The sequence below is a fragment of the Bemisia tabaci genome, chromosome 10 (assembly GCF_918797505.1).
Source record: "Bemisia tabaci chromosome 10, PGI_BMITA_v3".
In the NCBI taxonomy this organism is placed as follows: Eukaryota; Metazoa; Arthropoda; class Insecta; order Hemiptera; family Aleyrodidae; genus Bemisia; species Bemisia tabaci.
In genome coordinates this window covers 18445102-18464088 of record NC_092802.1, presented here as the reverse complement: position 1 = coordinate 18464088, position 18987 = coordinate 18445102, and the positions used below count along the sequence as shown (strand labels likewise).

General features: G+C 41.4%; 1 protein-coding gene across 2 annotated transcripts in view; it reads left to right on the top strand.

Annotated features, from left to right (window-relative positions):
• Positions 1 to 3807: 3807 nt before the first annotated feature.
• Positions 3808 to 18987, top strand: part of Rdl (Resistant to dieldrin) — a 334060-nt gene continuing 318880 nt past the window's right edge. For both annotated transcript variants that reach the window (XM_072305142.1, XM_072305143.1), the window contains exon 1: positions 3808 to 4172. The gene's annotated coding sequence lies outside the window, so the exon portion shown is untranslated. The remainder of the gene's footprint in view (positions 4173 to 18987) is intronic.

Here is an 18987-nt window from a genome sequence, read left to right as displayed (position 1 = left end):
TAGTAACATACCCGATGCAAAATGACGGGAAAGAGCGTACATTACTAACGTGGTGAACACTCAACTAGAGTACCTGCATACAGGAGAGTATTGTCACTCAATCCTTTTACTACATAAAAGTGTGCCGCTCTCTGATTGGTCGGCTTATTATTAAGCCCAAAAGTTGGTCCAATGTCCAATGTAAATTCGTTCATGGTTCTGTCATTATTGGAATTCGGTGTTTTCGAAGATCCTCGAAAATTCGAGTTTGAGTTTAAAAAAACGAGACATATCTTATTCGATCACAAAAATTAGTTTTAGTTCTCTGTGCTCTGTGAAGAAATTCAACGAGACTGCTTAACTTTAAGATACCACCCCGGACTTTGGCTAGAAGAGCCACGGTTCCACACGCAGCGCGCGACGCAAAGCAGGCTGCGCCGCGCAACCAGTTGGTATGGTCTTAAATCTGCCTTTTGGCATTGCCGCTGACGACGCGAATCACCTTATCAGTGGCAACATGCAGATTTAAAATTATTGCACCCGGTTTCGCGGACAGGTCGCGCAGTTAGCTTCACATCGCCCGCTCTTTGTCATCCTGTGGAAGCGTGCCTTAACCCGGCGAGCGACACCACGGAAGGCGAACATGGATGCATTCGTTGCGATGTGCATTTCACTTTATTCCGTGTTGTATTATTTATACACGGGACAACTTTACGCCCCCATCTCTGGTAGTTTTTTTCAGCGGAGATGTCGGATCTGAAAAATAAAACGAACTGATCCTTGAAAAATAGGAACATTTTTCGATGAAATGGCATCAGAGGCAATATATTTTAGAGGCCCCATACTAACAATCATAGAGTACATAGAGTCGTAATGTAATTGGGAGAGCTGGCGCCACTTTTAAGCATTTTCCATGTCCCGAATTCCGAGACTCCTGTGTGACGCCGGGTCACTTTTTCGATACATAATCGATTGTTTGCGATACACGGGTACCCGGCAATCCGATGACAACAACAACAACAACGAAGGAGATAGGAATCACCATGTATTCCACACCGCCATTTTGGATCGAAAATGTATCGAAAAAGTGACCCGAACTCGGCGCACACCGGGCTCGGAACTCGTCGAGCAGAACATGGCGCCAGCTCTCCCATTTACATTACGACTCTATGCTAACAATAAGAGTACCTATATAGGGAGAGTATGGACATGTCGAAATATGCAGCTCTTACGACCAAAAAGGGCAGCCAACTTTCTGACACAAAAAATGTCTCTGCCATCTGCAGATCCCAATTTCAAACCAAGGTGGCCAAGAATGTTCATAAATGAGCTTTCTTCCGCGAAAATGAGTACATTTCTGCAAAAACTAAATAACATTTTTAAACATGTTTTACAAACTGCGAGTTTTTATAATATAATTTTAAAACTAGATCATTCTGGATAATTTGAATTCATAGTTTGTCTGCCCTTCTGGGCCTTAAAATTTAGCTCCATTACCCGTATCCTCAACCTTACTGATCCATCCGTCCTCTCCGTATTCTCCAATTAATCTAAGCAAAGTAACTGGGTGAGGCAAACCGCAAGAGTTAAGTTAGGATGTCAACTCTACTTTTAACCTAGTGATGGTTGATGAGCAATTTGTCGAGCAGAACATCAAATAAAATTTCATCAAATGATGGTCGATGAATGTCGGGGTGAGCACTTTGCTGGGAAAGTTTTTGTAAATTAGTTTAGGATTGTGGAACAGATATTGCTCAGCTGTCTGGTCAGCAGTCATCATCAGGCAAATGGAAGCATGAACTACCGAAAGTAAGGATAGCAATGCGTGATCTTTGAAATATATTTTATTCGAATGGCGTACATCTGAACACCTGCTTTAAAAAAAGCATTTGAAATGTAAAAATGCTGCATCTCAAAGGCATTCAATTATTTATTGATAGTACCGTTCAACAAAGGTTCTGTCCCATGAACCAAACCGGTTTTTTTTTTTCGATTCCTAGGAGCTAAAGGAGTCCGATATTAATGTCCATACTAGATCCAAGAAAATTGTCCGGCACTCAGGACGCCGCCTTCTTCACTCTTGCAAAATTGAGGAACTCCATGATCAGATTTTTGGTTGTGATTTGTAAATAACGCAACGAGAAGTATCAAGCACAAAATGAGGATCTATACTCGCGTTCAGTAGTATGAGGCGTGAATAGTCGATTATCGATATTTTCCCATTTGAAGCTTTGGTATAGAGAATCGATTATTAAGGCGTTCGTTGCGAACACCCTCTTAATCGAGCCTTTTCCATAGGTTTAAATGACAGATAAATCGATAGATCGCAGTGTACGCTACGCCACTGCGCGCGTTCACCGGATAGCAGCAGAGCACGTTGATATCTCGAACTGTTTTCTTTGCCTTCCAACTTTGAGCTACCGAGTTTCAACTGTGTTCTATTACGCACCGAGAATCATCTAACGTAATCGTTGTGTAGACCGGCAAAATACCGATGGCTCATCGTGAACTCACCGATGTTTTTAAAACGCGTCCACCAGCTTGAGTGCGCGCATAAAAATGTTATTTTCGGCGGAGAAGTGGCAAGGAAGTCCTCGCCAAGTCAGTCGTCAGTGTTCAACGTTAACGAGCAAAAACTGATACGTAAAAGTTCTTTTTAAAAATTTATGTTCTTTCGAAAAAAAATGGAGGCCAGTGAAAGAGCTCAGCTTGCTGGAGAGTACCAAGCATCGTTGTCACGTTGACCCAAGATAATTTCGAGTCTCCGAGAAGTCCACAGCGTATTTGACTTGTTTTCGTTAGAGTTGACAGGGGCGCTTTCAGGGATACATTGTAAGCAATTGAAGAAAACAAGCTTCCGAGAATTGGCGTTATGCGCCAGGCCTGCTGAGTGCTGTAGTTCCGGCTGCGCTCGATGGAGGGCGCCAGTGTCGTATTCTTGAGTGTCCTCTGAATCAAGGCATGGGGTGTGTATTTGTGTAATGCATGGTGTCCCCGAGTAAAACCGACCGACTGCAGGAGGGTGTCTTATGAGTCATAATAAGTATATTTTCTTCCATCAAGTTTTTCCCGAAAGTGCCCCTCGTCAGGCCGACGCCCCCAAAATTGTTGGAATGATCGTAATTTCTTCTGAATCGCGGCAACGGCTATGGACCAAAACTTATGGAAAATGGTCATCCCAAATAGTTGTTAGCGCTGAATTCAGGGGATATCAAATAAAGGATCTAAAGTGGAAGGAGACTATAAGCTTATTACCCCGAAAGATCCGAGACACCTTAACATCCTCATTTAATTTAAGATTTTTGTAGCGCTTTGGTTGAATTCAGAGGTAAAAGTTTCAAAGAATAGCAACTTCAATGGGTTTTGGCTCATAGCCGTTGCCAAAATTCAGAAAAAAAGATGACTTTCCTAAAAATTTGGAGACTACAGCTCTAGGCTATTGGCACTTTTTGGAAAAAAATTTAAAGATGAGAATTTATCTTTTAAAACGCATGTTTTCGTTTCTTCGCGACAGAACTGCATGCGATAATGTCCCTCGAGTTCATCAATTTTTTTTTTCCCCCGAAAAAATTTCACGACTGGATATAATTTTAGAGATGGAATGCTGCATATGAAGCGGAACTAATAGATAAACAGGTAAGCAATATATTGAAAACCACGGAATACATGTATGTAACATACAAATGGCGCTAAGCGCTGAGCGGACTTTTGTCACAGGAGCGTCATTTTGAATTTTGCCGCGTTATTTTAAATATCGCGCCTCAGCACTTTGGCGCGAAGATCATGTAAACAAAAACATAAGAAAGTTTTGAGGTTATCAGTGATAAGTTCCGCGGCGGAGAATTTTGACCACAAACAAGGTCTCGGTTATTATATTTTCCAGTTTCCCCTCATGAAAATGAAATTCGTGTATCCTTTCAATTTTAAAACAGCTTGCTTCGTCCGTGAAGCTGTCTCGCAATCAATTCGCGAGTGATCGGTTTTCGTTTCGGAGTTAATTCGGTTCGATGTGTCACCTCTTTTTCTCGTGGATACCGTGTTTTGTCGAGCAAATTTGAGTGTTTGTCAGAAATAACAAGCATATTTCAATGGTTTAGAAGTGTTTCGATCAAAATTCGACTTGTTTCAAAGTTTACTAAACTTGTGCATTGTTGTCGCAGAGGTTTACGATCAGATGCTCCCCAGGCTTCTTGGTGAGTGTTAACATTTTATTATGGAATGAATCATTCAATCATAAGTGACCGGCTATCTTCAATAAATTCAAACAGTCCCTGTCAAATGACTGTCATTATTGTCACTTAAAGATCATGTAAGATTTAGGACCACCCCTTTTGACGTTCTTGCAAACTTCCCATGATCGTCTGGGTTGCAGCCATTGAGGTGTATCCGAGGGCTACCTCGACATACACCGCTCAAGAAAGTTTTGTGTACTCAGCTGTAAGGCATTGTATTCATATTGATGTGTCTAATAATGCCTTCTTTAGCTCAGTATTTTTGAGACGGGCCACCTTGATGAGTATCTACTTCCGGCAATTTTAGTTGACTCGCATCTTGAGACTGATTTGTCCAGAATCAGCACGGCTCAATAAGTAAATACATGCATTAAAATAGGTCAATCGGTGATAGTTCATATTACCTAAGAAAGAAGATTGACTTCTGTCACCATTCAATGAGTGTGCTTCAGTCAAGGCTAGAACAAGTTATCAACAAACCTGTTGCACCATCAATCAGCCAGTCCGATTAATACATAAATTATTGCTCCCATGCTAACAGTTGTACTTATCAGACCAAATTCTCTGAACATTTTATCCCTGTGTATGGCTACACTCAATTGAATAGGCATGTACGCCTGTAACCAAACCAGTAAACAATATTAAAAATGTGGCCCAAACTGTAAGTGACGTAGTGTTAGAGTAGTGCTGGGTCCACACTGTTCTGCAGGAAAAGTAATTAGAGTCAAAAATTGACAAGGGCTAAAGGACCTCAAAACCTGACAGACCTCTTGGCTTGACCTTACTTAGCTGAGCAATTCGATGCCTCTGTTTGAGCTGCACACTCTCCCCTTGCTCAGTCTTGCGCACTCAGCAGCGCTTAATTTTTTTTTTCTAATTGAACTTTTAGATTAGTGCTATCACTATTCTTACACCTTGTTACTTGTTAACAAATACGCCTTTGTATCATGACTAAATTGCAAAATAAAGCTGTCTTTAATATGATGTTTGCCATGAGGAATGGAATTACCAAGAGAGCGTAATGTCCTATTTTCTGTTTGGTCTATTAAAAATCTGAGATAATTAAAGCACAAATTACTGTATCAGAAGATCAGTTTGACCGTCTTTTAAGCACTCCCATACTTAAATTTTTTATTTTGTTTTGGCTTCGGTTACTCTCAGCATTCTCAATTCCACACATTTTTAAGGAGATCCACTTTCCAAGTTATCACCAATAGACTTAAAACTACCTGTAACCCCCCACCCCCCTCCTTTTCCTATTCGCATGTTTCACCTCTCCAATGTGTGTCCTGCTTTTGTTCGGTGGCTAATTTCTATTCCTCACTAGGTATCATAGCTCGGGTTCTTTTGGTATTTTATAGGTTACCGAAACTAACAAGAGGTAAAATTTAAGTAGAAATGAGGGCTTAAAAAATCTTCGAAGGTCAATCATATTAATTCACCGACGTAGCGGCCACGGCCGGTCCCGGTTGTCCCGGTGTCATAGGAAACAAATAGGACAAATGTAGATTTTATCAATTAATTAATTAATCTCTGGTTAATTACAGTATTACAGTGTTCTTATAAATATGTATAGACTCATCGTCAGTAATTATATTGTATTTCTTATGGATAATAATGAAGGGAAAAAAAAAATCCGAGCAGACGGCATTCTGTGAAACTCTATATTTAAGGGTATATTTTGACTGGAACTGTTGTCGACATGGAAAAAAAACTTCTCGGCATTAAAAATTTAGGCTTTCAGCATTAGTATAGAACGAAGTTGAATATTTTATTTTAAACTGAAATATCATTTCAGGCTGTTCAAAGTACTAATATAAAAAAATTACTCATCGTTTTGCATTATACGTGTGCAGTGCAAACAGCTCTCGAAGTCAAAACATCAAAACTCTACTCTCCGTAGGTCGCGATCGAACCGATATAAAACGCCTTCAATTGCGAGTGATACTGTGCAACACACCGAAGTCGAAATAGTTGTATTCTTGGGTTTGAACCTAACTCGTGTACACTGCTCTACTAAATAAGACATGTCAATCAGTTAACCTTGTGTAAAAAAAATTTTTAAAAAAAAAAACAAATTTTACTTCAATAAAAAACCGTAAAAGTGTTTCCTAGGTAGGATATAATTTTTTAACAGTTTTCTAAGAGTTTTTGAAACGAGTTCTTTAAAAGTTTTATACTGAAGAAACTCTAGTAGTCTTTTACATTTTACTGGGCTCCTCCTGCAACAATGCTGAGTTCTCTGTCGCAATTTACCAACTTACAATTATACACCACAACCGAGTTTATCAGAAAGGGACCAAAGTTGAAGCTGAGAAAAAGAGGTTTGAAGTTTTATTCCTCCATAAGACTCAATGCAGAAAATAAACTTTAACCCCTCTTTTCACAAACTGATTTTCCGTTTCGACTTGGAGTTTTTGGCAAAAGAAACTCAAAAGCATCCTTAACTCAATTTTTTCGAAAATGCGGGTTAGCTCCTTTCCGATTCACTCGGTCCAATTCTTTTTCATCCGCCGAATTTCCCATCAACACGCTCATGCAACAACTTCGTGTTGTTTTATCCGACTCATTCCTCATTCATTATAATTTTTTCATGGCGGACGAATTTCCGAGTAATCCGACAAGCAAAAACATCAAAATCCGGCTCCGTGTTCAGTGACCCCCCGGTCGTCGCCCGGGCGTGCTTTGCGATATATCGATTGTTTACCATTTAAACCTATGGGAAAGGATCGATATACAGGGTGCTCCTTAATAATCGATTCTTTACCATAGCTTCAAATGGAGAAATATCGATAATCGATCATTCGCGGTCGTCGCCCGCGGACCCCCGGGCTTTTTTCTCCTTTCTCTCCCTCAATTTCACCTCATCCCGACAGTGCTCTCCGTTTTTATTCTTGTCCGGCGCTCCCCCCCCCCCACCCCCAGGAGCCCCCCACGTGCCCCCAGGGGGCAATCCGCTCGACCACTCGGCCTCTCGCTTCCCGTCAATTACAATTAGTTGTCCGTTTCGAGTTGAATTATAATTTCATTAAGTTGCAGTTGGGCTCCTCGGCTTTCGCTCGCTAGTTTATTCGGCGACAGTGGTGCCATATTTATAGGAATAAATGCGGAAATCTCCCTGCTGAGCCAAAAAGTCCAGAGTCCGGCCAGAGTAACTTTATGGGGAGTGTTTGGACACGTCGAAAATTTGGAGGTTAGGTTTGATCAGGCCATGTACCTCTCGGGGCCCAGAAGGGCAGCCAACCCATGAACTCGGATTATCCAGTGGTACTCACGGAAAAAAATTAAATGTTGATTTAGCATTTATACTGTTAAAAAGATGTCCGACAAATTTCAAATGCTGATTTAACCATACGAAAATGCTAACATAACATTTTAATTTGTACGTTTTGCAGTGGGCGTAGTTACGTTAGCATTTGTTAAAATGTAAAATCAGCATTTGAAACTTGTCGGACATCTTTTTAACAGTATAAATGCTAAATCAACATTTCATTTCTCTACGTGCTAATTGTAGTAATAATAAACTGCAAGAGTAGGTACACCGATCAAATATTATAAAAGCACGTATAAAACTTAAATTTCGCATACATTTTCTCAGTTTCGAAGTCTTGCTCCTTGATGACGCTTGTGTACAACGCGCTGTCTGCAATATTGATTAATCTTTCAAATGCAGAAGATGCATAGTTGCAAGGTTAAAAAGTTGCACAGTCTTAGCAACATTGGAATTCTTGTGGTTCCTTTTTGCAAAATGCAATTCATATACTACTTCTTCATTGTAAAATGTAGTCTACATCCACGCAAAGTTTTAATTGGAGCTACGTAGTTCTTGCTCATCAGCGGGCTGATTATTGAAATCGATAGACGAACCGATAGACAAAGAAGGCAAAGGGAAATAGAAGCGATCCTATTTGTTGAAAAGGGTGGTTGTCGTAAACACAGAGGGAAAATGTTGGACTAACTCTAGAGTCTCTCATGAGTTGCCGTTAGTTAGTCTACTACTTACCTCCTTAGTCCAATTAATAGGGTTACTTCATTTTGTCATTGTCTCCCTTGTCTATCGCTTTGTTTATCGATTTTAATAATCAGCCTAATTTCTGAATTCTCCATGAACCAGGAGAAAACCACGTACACTTATAAGACTTTCAATAATGCTACGCAGTTTCTCCGTAGTAGGGCAGTTTTGAACAATTCCGGAATTCGACAACCACGCGGTTGAATAATTTCCCACGACCCGTTGCAGATTTTTTTATGCGGAATTTTGCGCCCTTTGAAGAATAGACGTAGTTACTCCTCATTTTGAGCTCCAAAGGTCTAAAGGTTACGAATGGAATGCGCTTTGTGGATTGGGATAGTGCGGGTTCGCCAAGGTGCCCCCTTAGAAGCGGAGGATTAAGGTCTCTAGAGATATTCTCTATGTTAGATTAAAAAAAAAAAAAACAACCCCGCCGCTCTATAAACTCGGCGTAGCAACGATCATGCTGCCGTGGCAAGAAAAAACGCCGTACGAGCTTCCAAATGTTGCAAAATTTCTTATTTGAAAACTATTTATTGTTGAAGAAAGTTATGAGTATTTTTGCTCGAAATTTTCAGACACTTCAGATGAAATTACAAAAAAATTCTCTGGAAAATCGGAAGAAAACTTTTTACGTTTTGCACATATTCTAAGGGGTCTCAGGGCTCATGTCTTAATGCACATAGTTTTATTTGATAGAAATACATCCATATTTTTTATCGCATCACGTTTAAATGCGTAGAAGAATCGATTTAGGATCTACAAAAAGAAAGGAGCGATGGCGCGAGGCGTATCTTCGGCTGCGTTAAAAAGATGCGCGTTACGACGGCGCAGAGATACAACTATTCGTACTTGATGGATGTCCGTATTGCGTCTGCAAAATTGAAGGCGCTACGGCGCGAGGCGTGAACTCGCAATGCTCCGATCTACATATTCTGCCTATGAGGCACCTCTCAGATTGAAGAGGAAGGTTGAAAACTAAAGCTCGATTACGGACCACGTCTTTCCTATCTTCGGCTGTGTTGCTCCTGTAGCCTTTGAAGTACCACAGCAAAGAAGACAAACGGAATCAACATAACATGGAAGTAGTACTTCGAGAGCCACACAATATACAGTGACAAAATCGTGAAAACAGTTATGACCACTTAAATCTGCACTAACACGGAAAACGGTCGTCTGCCAATATTGTAGCGTGTGCCATTACTATACGTGGCAGACAACCATTTTCCATGTTCGTGCAGATTTAAGTGGTCAAAACTTGTTTCACGATTTTGTCACTATACATCGTGTGGCTCTCGAAGTACTATTTCCATGTTGTGTTGGTTCCGTTTGTATTTATTTGCTGTGGTACTTCAAAGGCTACTGTAACAACACAGCCAAGGATAGGCGAGACGTAATCCGTAATCGGGCTTTAGTTTTCAACTTTTCTCTTTAATCGAAGCGGAGCCGCCTAGGCAGAATATGTAGATCGGAGCATTGAGAGTTCACGCCTCGCGCCGTAGCGCCTTCAATTTTGCAGACGCAATACGGACATCCATCAGGTACGAATAGTTGTATCTCCGCGCCGTCGTCAAAGCGCATATTTCTTTTACCTGGAGCAAGGATCAAAACACTATTCTGAGACGAGCGCAACTGATCTTTTGAACGAGTTTACGTCTCACTCAACTCGGAGCATCTGCAATAATACTGCCGTGCTGAGGGAGAACGCCGTATGAACATTCGAGAGTTGCCAAATTTCCTTCGATATTATGATTATTTTTCAGGAAAGTTATGAATATTTTTCCTTGAAATTTTCAGGACTTTTCGGCGGAATTGCGAGCAAAGTTGTCCAGAAAATCGGAAGAAAAATATTCATAAGTTTACCTGGAAATGTGCGTTTTATCAAAGGAAATTTAGCAACGCCTAAAGGTTCATACGGCGTTTTTCTTTAGCACGGCAGCCTAGCACATCGCCTTTTGACGAGACGTTGCCTCTCAACTGCGGAGTGACACAGAAAGGTTTTCAACAGTGGCGAGGCGTGAATGATCGACTGTCGATATTTTCCCATTTGAAACCGTGGTAAATAATCGATTATCCAGGTGTTTGTAGCGAACACCCTGCTTATCGATCCTTTTCCGTAGGTTTAAAGGGCAGATCAATCGATATATCGCAAAGCACTGAAAGGTTTTAAAGTGAAACGGGACTCCGGGATTTGGGTGCCGGCTCATTATGATAATCGACTATCGATATTTTCCCATTTGAAACCGTGGTAAATAATCGATTATCCAGGTGTTCGCAGGGAACACCCTGCTTATCGACCCTTTTCCACAGGTTCAAAGGGCAGATCAATCGTGACACCGCAATCACACGCTGAATGTGGGAGCTGAATGTGGCTTGAATGTGGAAGTCATCGGCCCAATGCCTGAATTTTGCGCGTGACGCGCAAAATTCAGTAACGATTCTCAGCAACCATCGGACCAATTTTGAATTTGTCTGAACTATTCGAGTAGATTTGATACACATCTGGATGAAAATAACTCGAATTTGCTAAATTTCAGCCGTTGGGCGATGACTGTTGACTTCCACATTCAGGTGCTAAATTCAGCGTCTGATTGCGGCAATAGATCGCAAAGCACTGAAAGGTTTTTAAGTGAAGCGGGACTCGGGGACTTGGATGCTGGCTCATTATGATGATCGACTATCGATATTTTCCCATTTGAAACCGTGGTAAATAATCGATTGTCGTAGATAAAAATTTTTAAGAGCAGCCCAAGACAATGATAACAGTGGAAAATCAAGGATTAAAAAACGGAAAACAAGGCTAAAAATACACAAATAATGAACCTGAGACGTTTCGACTCAAAACTGAGTCATTTTCAGTCAGGTCATCGGGGGTCATCGATGTGCCTTGTTTGTTATCAATTTTCTCTTTCTCTTAGATCCCGGCCACCACCGTGTAAAGCTCAGGTTTTTTATCGTTTTCTCTTTTAAATTTTTATTGTTTCCGACTAAAAAGGACTCAGTTTCGAGTCGAAATGTCTCGGGTTTCGTTATTTGTGTATTTTTAGCCTTGTTTCCCGTTTTTTAATCCTTGATTTTCCACTGTAATCGATTATCTAGGTGTTTGTAGCGAGCACCCTGCTTATCGATCCTTTTCCATAGGTTCAAAGGGCGGATCAATCGATAGATCGCAAAGCACTGAAAGGTTTTTAAGTGGGGACTTGGGTGGCGGCTCATTATGATGCGAGGCTTGATTGCAGTGACGAGGGCGAGCGGCGAGATCAACAGCTCCGGCGGTGGCGGCAGCGGCGGCGTGTTGACATTTATTGCTCGAGGCGAAGGTGATCGGAGGCCTTTAATTAGCCGTTCGAGTGGGAAATGATGCTCGAATACAAGTGACGCCTCTTTATAAAACCACTCACCGCGTGAGTGCTTCTCCGGTGAGAAACTTAGATAACGGGCTCCCGGCTTCTATTAGACGTTACTTTACAACCCCACCGCCCGCCGCACGGTGGAACGAGCAGGGTGTCTGCAAGTCCGGAAATAGTACTGATTTTTAAAGGGCGGTCCGGAAGTACTAAAAAAGTGCAGGAATTCCGCTAAAAGGCCCGGAATTCTTTTCATTTTTTTGTAATTTTTATCGCAATTGGAGCGGAAAATTCAAATTTTTGAAATGTTACTTTACAACCCCACCGCCCGCCGCTCGGTGGAACGAGCAGGGTGTCTGCAAGTCCGGAAATAGTACTGATTTTTAAAGGGCGGTCCGGAAGTACTAAAAAAGTGCAGGAATTCCGCTAAAAGGCCCGGAATTCTTTTCATTTTTTTGTAATTTTTATCGCAATTGGAGCGGAAAATTCAAATTTTTGAAATGTTACTTTACAACCCCACCGCCCGCCGCTCGGTGGAACGAGTAGGGTGTTTACAAGTCCGGAATTTCCGTAAAGTCCGGAAATAGTACTGATTTTTAAAAGGCGGTCCGGAAGTACTGAAAAAGTGCGGAAATTCCACAAAAAGGCCCGGAATTCTTTTCATTTTTTGTAATTTTTATCGCAATCGGAGCGGAAAATTCAAATTTTTGAAATGTTTCGAATTTCGTCAATTGAAGTTACTGAAATAGTACTGAACTCTCCCGCTGAGGAGGTACTGAATTTCTTGGGAATGTACTGAAAAAGTACTGTAAAAGTACTGATTTTTGGCCAGCCTGTTTTAGTAGACACACTGGAAAAAAAAACACATTGGATCTTGAGTCCAGACTCTTAAAAACATCGACAAGAAAAAATACTCTTGATTCAATCAGATCTAAGCTTAAATCAAAAGGAAATCCGCTCAAATTAAGAGGCTTGGTTCTTGATTTAAGCAAAAATCCGATTGAATCAAGAGTATATTTTCTTGTGGATGTTTTTAAGAGTTTGGACTCTAGATTCAATGTGTTTTTTTTCCAGTGTACTGAATTTTTCCGCTGAGGAGGTACTGACTTTCTTGGGAATGCACTAAAAAAGTACTGTAAAGGCACTGATTTTTGGCCAGCCTGTTTTATTAGACACACTGAACGAGTCTTTGGAAGAAGTTGGACATGATCTTTCGCACAAAACACTGGAAAAAAAGCCGCTCGGATATAGAGTCCAGACTTTTAATAACATTGGAAAGAAAAAATACTCTTGATTCGGTTGAAAAAACAAGGCAACGGCTGATCGTGGAACTGGGCTTAAACAGCCGGGCGGCGCACGGTGGATCGAGTCAATTGGAGAGGTCGGACATGCTTTAAAATCTTTAAAATCATATATCTTCATTAATATGAAATTTTGATGGTTTAAATGTTATCTTATTGGTTTTCTTGTAAAATTTTCTATGAAAAGCACCTTCTGAAATTATATAAATGTGATGAGATAAAAGTAAAAACCTCAAAAAAAGCTCATACGTCGCTTTTCCTTAGCATGTCGAGACATCAGACGGGACATCAGACAGTTCCGCACGAGCAGATTGATCTGTCTTAGAGCGAGCATCTGGCATTTTGGATGATGCATCTAAACCTGCCTCTGTGCGGTCATATTGCCTACCCGACGGATTGAAGGATTTTTATGCTGCGCGGCAGCAGAGCATAGCATGGATTATGCAACTGCAGCCTCAAGCCTTTTAACAAACGGACCACTGGACACGAGCTAAGTTCATGCATCATGCTGCTCGTGAACTTATTATGTAGAATTAATTTCTAGGTGTAAAAATCATTTCAATTTCAATATTCATTTTATCGGTTAGCACTGTTCAGGAAAAACTCAAAAGCATTACTCACAAGAAGAGTCCGCTCCCAGCTTACAAAAGAAAGGTCATACATTGAAACGGCTTTGGCGTGTATTTTCTTTTTCTTTGCTTTTTCTTTTCTTTTTCTTTTTCTTTTTAACTTTATTGAATGCAACGTCCAAAGCCGTGTTCTTACGATAAATACTCGTGAAAACTGCATAGGCATTGAGAACCTCAGACAACTACTAAGCCAGTACATTTGGTTTATGTAACCGCATTTTCATTGCATACAATGGAACTTCCAATTTGAAAATAAACTTTCTTTAGTTGTCATAGACAATGGATCGTATTCGATACATCAAACAGGTGAGATTGTATCAATATCGATTGGTTCAACATGTAGACATAGCCTCAAAAGTCAATTGAGTCATCTGAGGGAACGAGTTTTTAGAGACCCTTTTTTTTTTGTTTTTATTTTTCTTTCTTTTTTATGAGTGTCTAATAGTGGAAAGTAAAATTTTTAGGAATTTTCTTATGTTTAGGTTTTCCTACCTAAATCATAAAATTTTTATCTGAGGTTATGTTCTATTGTTTTGAACCAAACGATACATCGAATCCGTATCGAATACGATCTATCGAAGACGACAAGCCCTCCACGCTTAACTCAATTTTAGGCCAGCTCATTTCGATCGTGTACTGATTACGGGGGCTAGAAGCGACGCCGTCACCCCCTCCCTCCCGCCCTCCCCGCTATGCGGGGCGGCACTTGTACGCTTTTTATCCGATTCCCGCGACTTGTCAAATAAATACTCCTTCTTTTTGATTCCACAAAAAAAGGCGGGCGGCAAACGGCGAGGCGGGGAGGAAAAAGTTCAGCCCTCCATACGTCATCGGCGCCCCCCCCCCCTCCCGTCGCTCGTCCCGTGTCCCCCGTGCGCGCCCGTCACTCCACGACCGTGCTGCCATCCCGCGGCCGGCACCCGAACTATCGAATGTAGAAATGCGCCACGCACAGGAAGAACAACGTAACTCCAACCCGACCCCCACGGGAGATACGCGGCTTCGTCGAGCAGTGCGAAAATCCAGAGAGCGGACAGCGCTGCTCCTTAATTTTCAAACATCTTTATATCTATTAATCAACTTGACTCGCCAGCGAGCCGCAGTGGACCCCGCTTGCCGGATCGTCCTAAAATCTCCACTATCCAACGCTCAAAATGACGATTTTTCTCGCCGGGACGGCAACGTCGACGATGGACGGTCCGAAGCGCAAATCTCGCTTAATTATATACCCTAATACACTTGCTTTAAACTCCGTGCGCTTCACGGTCCACCGGGAGGGGAGGGGGTGTTCTCTTCCCTTGCCCCGGCGGGCAGGACAGGCCCGCCCTTTTCCTCAACTTTTTGTTTACCGCGCCCGCTTTTTTCGCAACCCCCCCCCCCCCACCCTCGCCGTCCCCCTGAAAAGTTCGTGCCCTGACTGATTCGGGCCTGACCGGTAGGGGTGGATTCGTACTTATTGAAGCTTGAACCCTCAATCCGCCGCGCGGAGTTGAAACAGCGTATCGGCGCGGAGTTTTCCGCTTGAGTTGTGTCGTTTTCGCCGATCGCGGCGGTAATGACTGGCCGCGTGTTATCGAGATGTTTGATTTGTGAGTGTAAGTGGTTTTTATGGGGTCGGACGTGAATGATGGAGGGGTTTGAGGGTTCGTCGTTCCTGAGCTTTTATTCTGAGGGCGAGTCTCACCCCCCCCCCCTCCCCCACGTTTTCAGCGCCTCTCAAAATAGATCAGATTTTGCAGGAAGGAACCGAGAATTTTAGCTTATTTTAGAAACACCGTGTGTGCAGTTGATATGGTCATGCTGGCAGCGGGCTAATTTTTGAAATTGATACACGAAGCTATAGACAAAGGAAGAATGTAGCGATCCTAATGGTGGAAGCTGTTGGTTGCAATGGACGAAAAAGGTGAGTACTACCGCCGTGCTGAGGAAGAACGCCGTAAGAGCATTGGCGGATCCAGCAAATTGGCAACACTGTTTTTCTCCGTTTAAACCTATTGAAAAGTATCGATTCTTGGAGGGGCCAGGTACCCCGACAAGAATCGATTATTGAACATAGGTTTAAATGGAAGGAATCCGTTGTTGCCAAATTGCTAGATCCGCCCCTGCGTAAGAGCCATCAGGCTTTGCCTAATTTTCTTCTACAAATTACGCATTTCCAAGAGAATTTGGGAATGTTTCTCCTTATATTTTTTAGAGGATTTCGTTCGTGGTTTGATCTCCAAAAGCTGAAAATTTCAAGGAAAAATAGAAATAACTTTCTTCAAAAATAAGTATTTTCTGAGAGGAAATTTGGCAACGCCTAATGGCTCTTACGGCGTTCTTCCTTAGCACGGCAGACTAGACGAACGAACGGTGGCCCACGAGGGTTCTTATGGACAGTTCATCATTTTCCCCCTTAGTCTATAGTACCATCCATTTCAACCGATAAGATCGTTCCATTTCCCCTTTAAATTCTTAGTCTATAGCTTTGTTTACAGATTTCAATAAACAGCCCGCCGGTGTCTCTTTTCCTTCTGCCTTCTCTTATCGACCACCTCCATCCCTTCCTTGTTTCTCTTCTTCTTCCTTGTCGTTGGTATTTGTTTTTATCTTCTTTACCCCACATTTTCTCTTATTTACTTCTCCTTTCCTTTTTCTCTTTGTCTTCTTCTTTTTCCCCTCTTCCTTGTGTCTCACTTGTCTTTCTTCCTCTCCAACCCGAATAAAAATCTTCCATGATTCTGTTTTAAATTTGCGAACGTTGGAGGTGGTATCGTTATTTTCCCAAATAAATTCAGTGAAAGATCAAGAAAAGCAAAACATAAGCATAACAAAATCTCAGATTGACTTCCAGTTTGCACATGTATGAGATTTCCGCTTCACAAAATCTAATAAAGCCATGATCTAATTTGATACAGATGAGTTGTCGCACTGAAATAACCCCATGTGCTTTAAGAATTAATGCAACCGAGTTCTTCAGAATGAGTACGTATACGTCAAATATTTTTCTTCACCTCGAAAATTCATGGATGTTTACATTTCACATAAGACGGATTCAACCGCGATGAAATGCAAGCGTCGCTCCAGGCGCGCACCTCAGAGTGATTTCATCATGTTTAAGAGGAGTCATGTCGTGTTCCCGTCCTCAAAATGTAAAATCTACGTGTATGTAAATTTTAGAATCAGCTGATGCAAGCCTTTTTCAAACTTTACCGGATGGATTTTCAAAAACTTTTATTGTGCGATTCCTTTAGGCTTTCTTCTGGTTTTGGACGAGAGGATTGTTGACAGTTTAGAAAATCGAAACTTTCACGAGTTTTAAATTGTTTTAAAAATCTAGGCTAAAGGGCCCTTCAGATGATTTCTTTTTTTTTACTTACTTGTAATTAATAGAGTAAAATCTTTTGTCCGTAGTTAGAGAGGAATACATTTTAATGCCAATTTGGCTGGCTTTCATAGAACATGGTAAAATGATGGAAAAAATTATCGAGCTACAAGCCAAAAATAAATTAAATAAATAATATTTCAAACTACGTAGAGATGAGAAATAATAAACATAATTTGTTTCCTGTATGTTTTTATTATTTCTCATCTCTTTGTAGTTTGAAATATTATTTTTTTAATTTATTTTTGGCTACAGCTTGATTATTTTTTCAATCATTTTACGATGTTGGAGAGGAATGTTCAAAAACTTAAAAAATATGTTTTTAAAAATCCATCCAGTACGTCCTGAGAACCTTGACCTTGGGGGCAAAAAATGTTGTTTTGAGAAAAATCTGTTTCTAATTCCGATCATTGTGCTTAACAGAAATTCAAGTACAGAAATTATATGAGACAATCGACCAGTCAAATGTATCTACCTTAAATTTAGCGAAGCCTCCCTCGTCTTGCACTAATGACAAAGGCACACGCGCCTCGCCCCTTCAAAAACTCCAGGCTTAGAAAGGTCTGACGGGCGACGCAACTATTCGAGCAGCGTTGCGGTCAAATTGCCTACTCGCCTATTTGAAGGAAATTCATTCTGCGCGAGAGCGCGGCTTATTTTTTCCTCGGGCGCACAGTATCTGTTGTGAAGAAATGCAACTGCGAAATACAAACCGCAATAATGTGGATTTCGTTTGGCATCTATGAGCGTTTATTGTCTCTAAAAGTTTAGAGAAGAATCCCCAATGTCCCGGTATCAACTACGAAAGTTTTAATTTTTGTTGACTACTATTATTTTTCCCGTTGAAGGTAGCTTCCCATTTAGGTAGCTTTAAGCAAACCATTGATATCTGTATTAGAGGGTTTGAAAAAGGATCTATGTGCGAAAGTGTAGCACTATCAAGTGCTGAAATATATCAGAGAAGGGCGCTCAAGAAACTGAAAGAAGTGGCGCTCCGCATCAGGACGGAAAACGTGCATTGGCGGATCCAGCAAATTGGCAAAACGGAGATGTTACATGTGTGAGGCATTTGCGATTTAACAATTGCTTCTTTCGTAAAAGTTCGCGAGAAACACAATGGTGCCACTGGTTTTCTCTGAAATCAACTCCCAAGCTCAGAAAAAGCTCTCAAGTTGAGGCCAGAATGGAGGGGATATCCCACGCTATCCTGAGGGTCCACCTCTACATCAAGACAAACTCTCCGTGCAAAGATAGGGAGCAAATTCATTGACAGGGCTGCCACTTTACTTGGGGACTCTGAAACTGAAAACACGGCATCCCTGCTAATGTATTTGCTCCCCATCTTTGCATGGAGAGTTCGTCTTGATGTAGAGGTGGACTCTCAGGAGAGCGTGGTATATCCCCTTCATTTTGGCCTCAACTTGAGAGCTTTTTTTGAGCTTAGGAGTTTTAGGCAACACTGTTTTCCCTCCATTTCAACCCCTTGTAAATACATATCGATTCTTGATGAGGCATGCCTCACCTCGAATCGATAGTTTTCCACGCATTCAAACGGAAGAAAAACAATGTCGGCCCGTGGAGCTCGGCCGTGGGGAGGTTAACCACTCCCTGATTTCCCTCTTGGAGCGTCCGCATCCGAATTCTCTCCATTTCAACCCGTTCTAAATATTGATTCTTGATGAGGCATGCCTCACCTCGAATCGATCATTTTTATACAATTTAAACGGAGGACAGGCGAGGTCAGTGGCGATTATCTAATATGAGCAACACCGTTTTTCCTCTATTTCAACCCGTTGTATGTATCGATCTTTGACGAGGCGTGCCTCACCTCGAATCAGGTGTTTCATTACATACAATTAAATAGAGGGAAAACACTTAGATGGTAAGGTCAATGGCGATTATCTATAATGTAGGTAACACTGTTTTTCCTCCTTATTATCTAACATTGGCAACACTGTTTTCCCTCCATTTCATCCCCTTGTAAAAATCGATTCTCGATGAGGCATGCCTCACCTCGAATCCATTGTTTACATGAATTTAAACGGCGAAAAAACACCATAACGGCAATGTCAGTTTAGCTAATCATCCAATATAGGCTACACTGCGTTTCCTCTATTCCAACC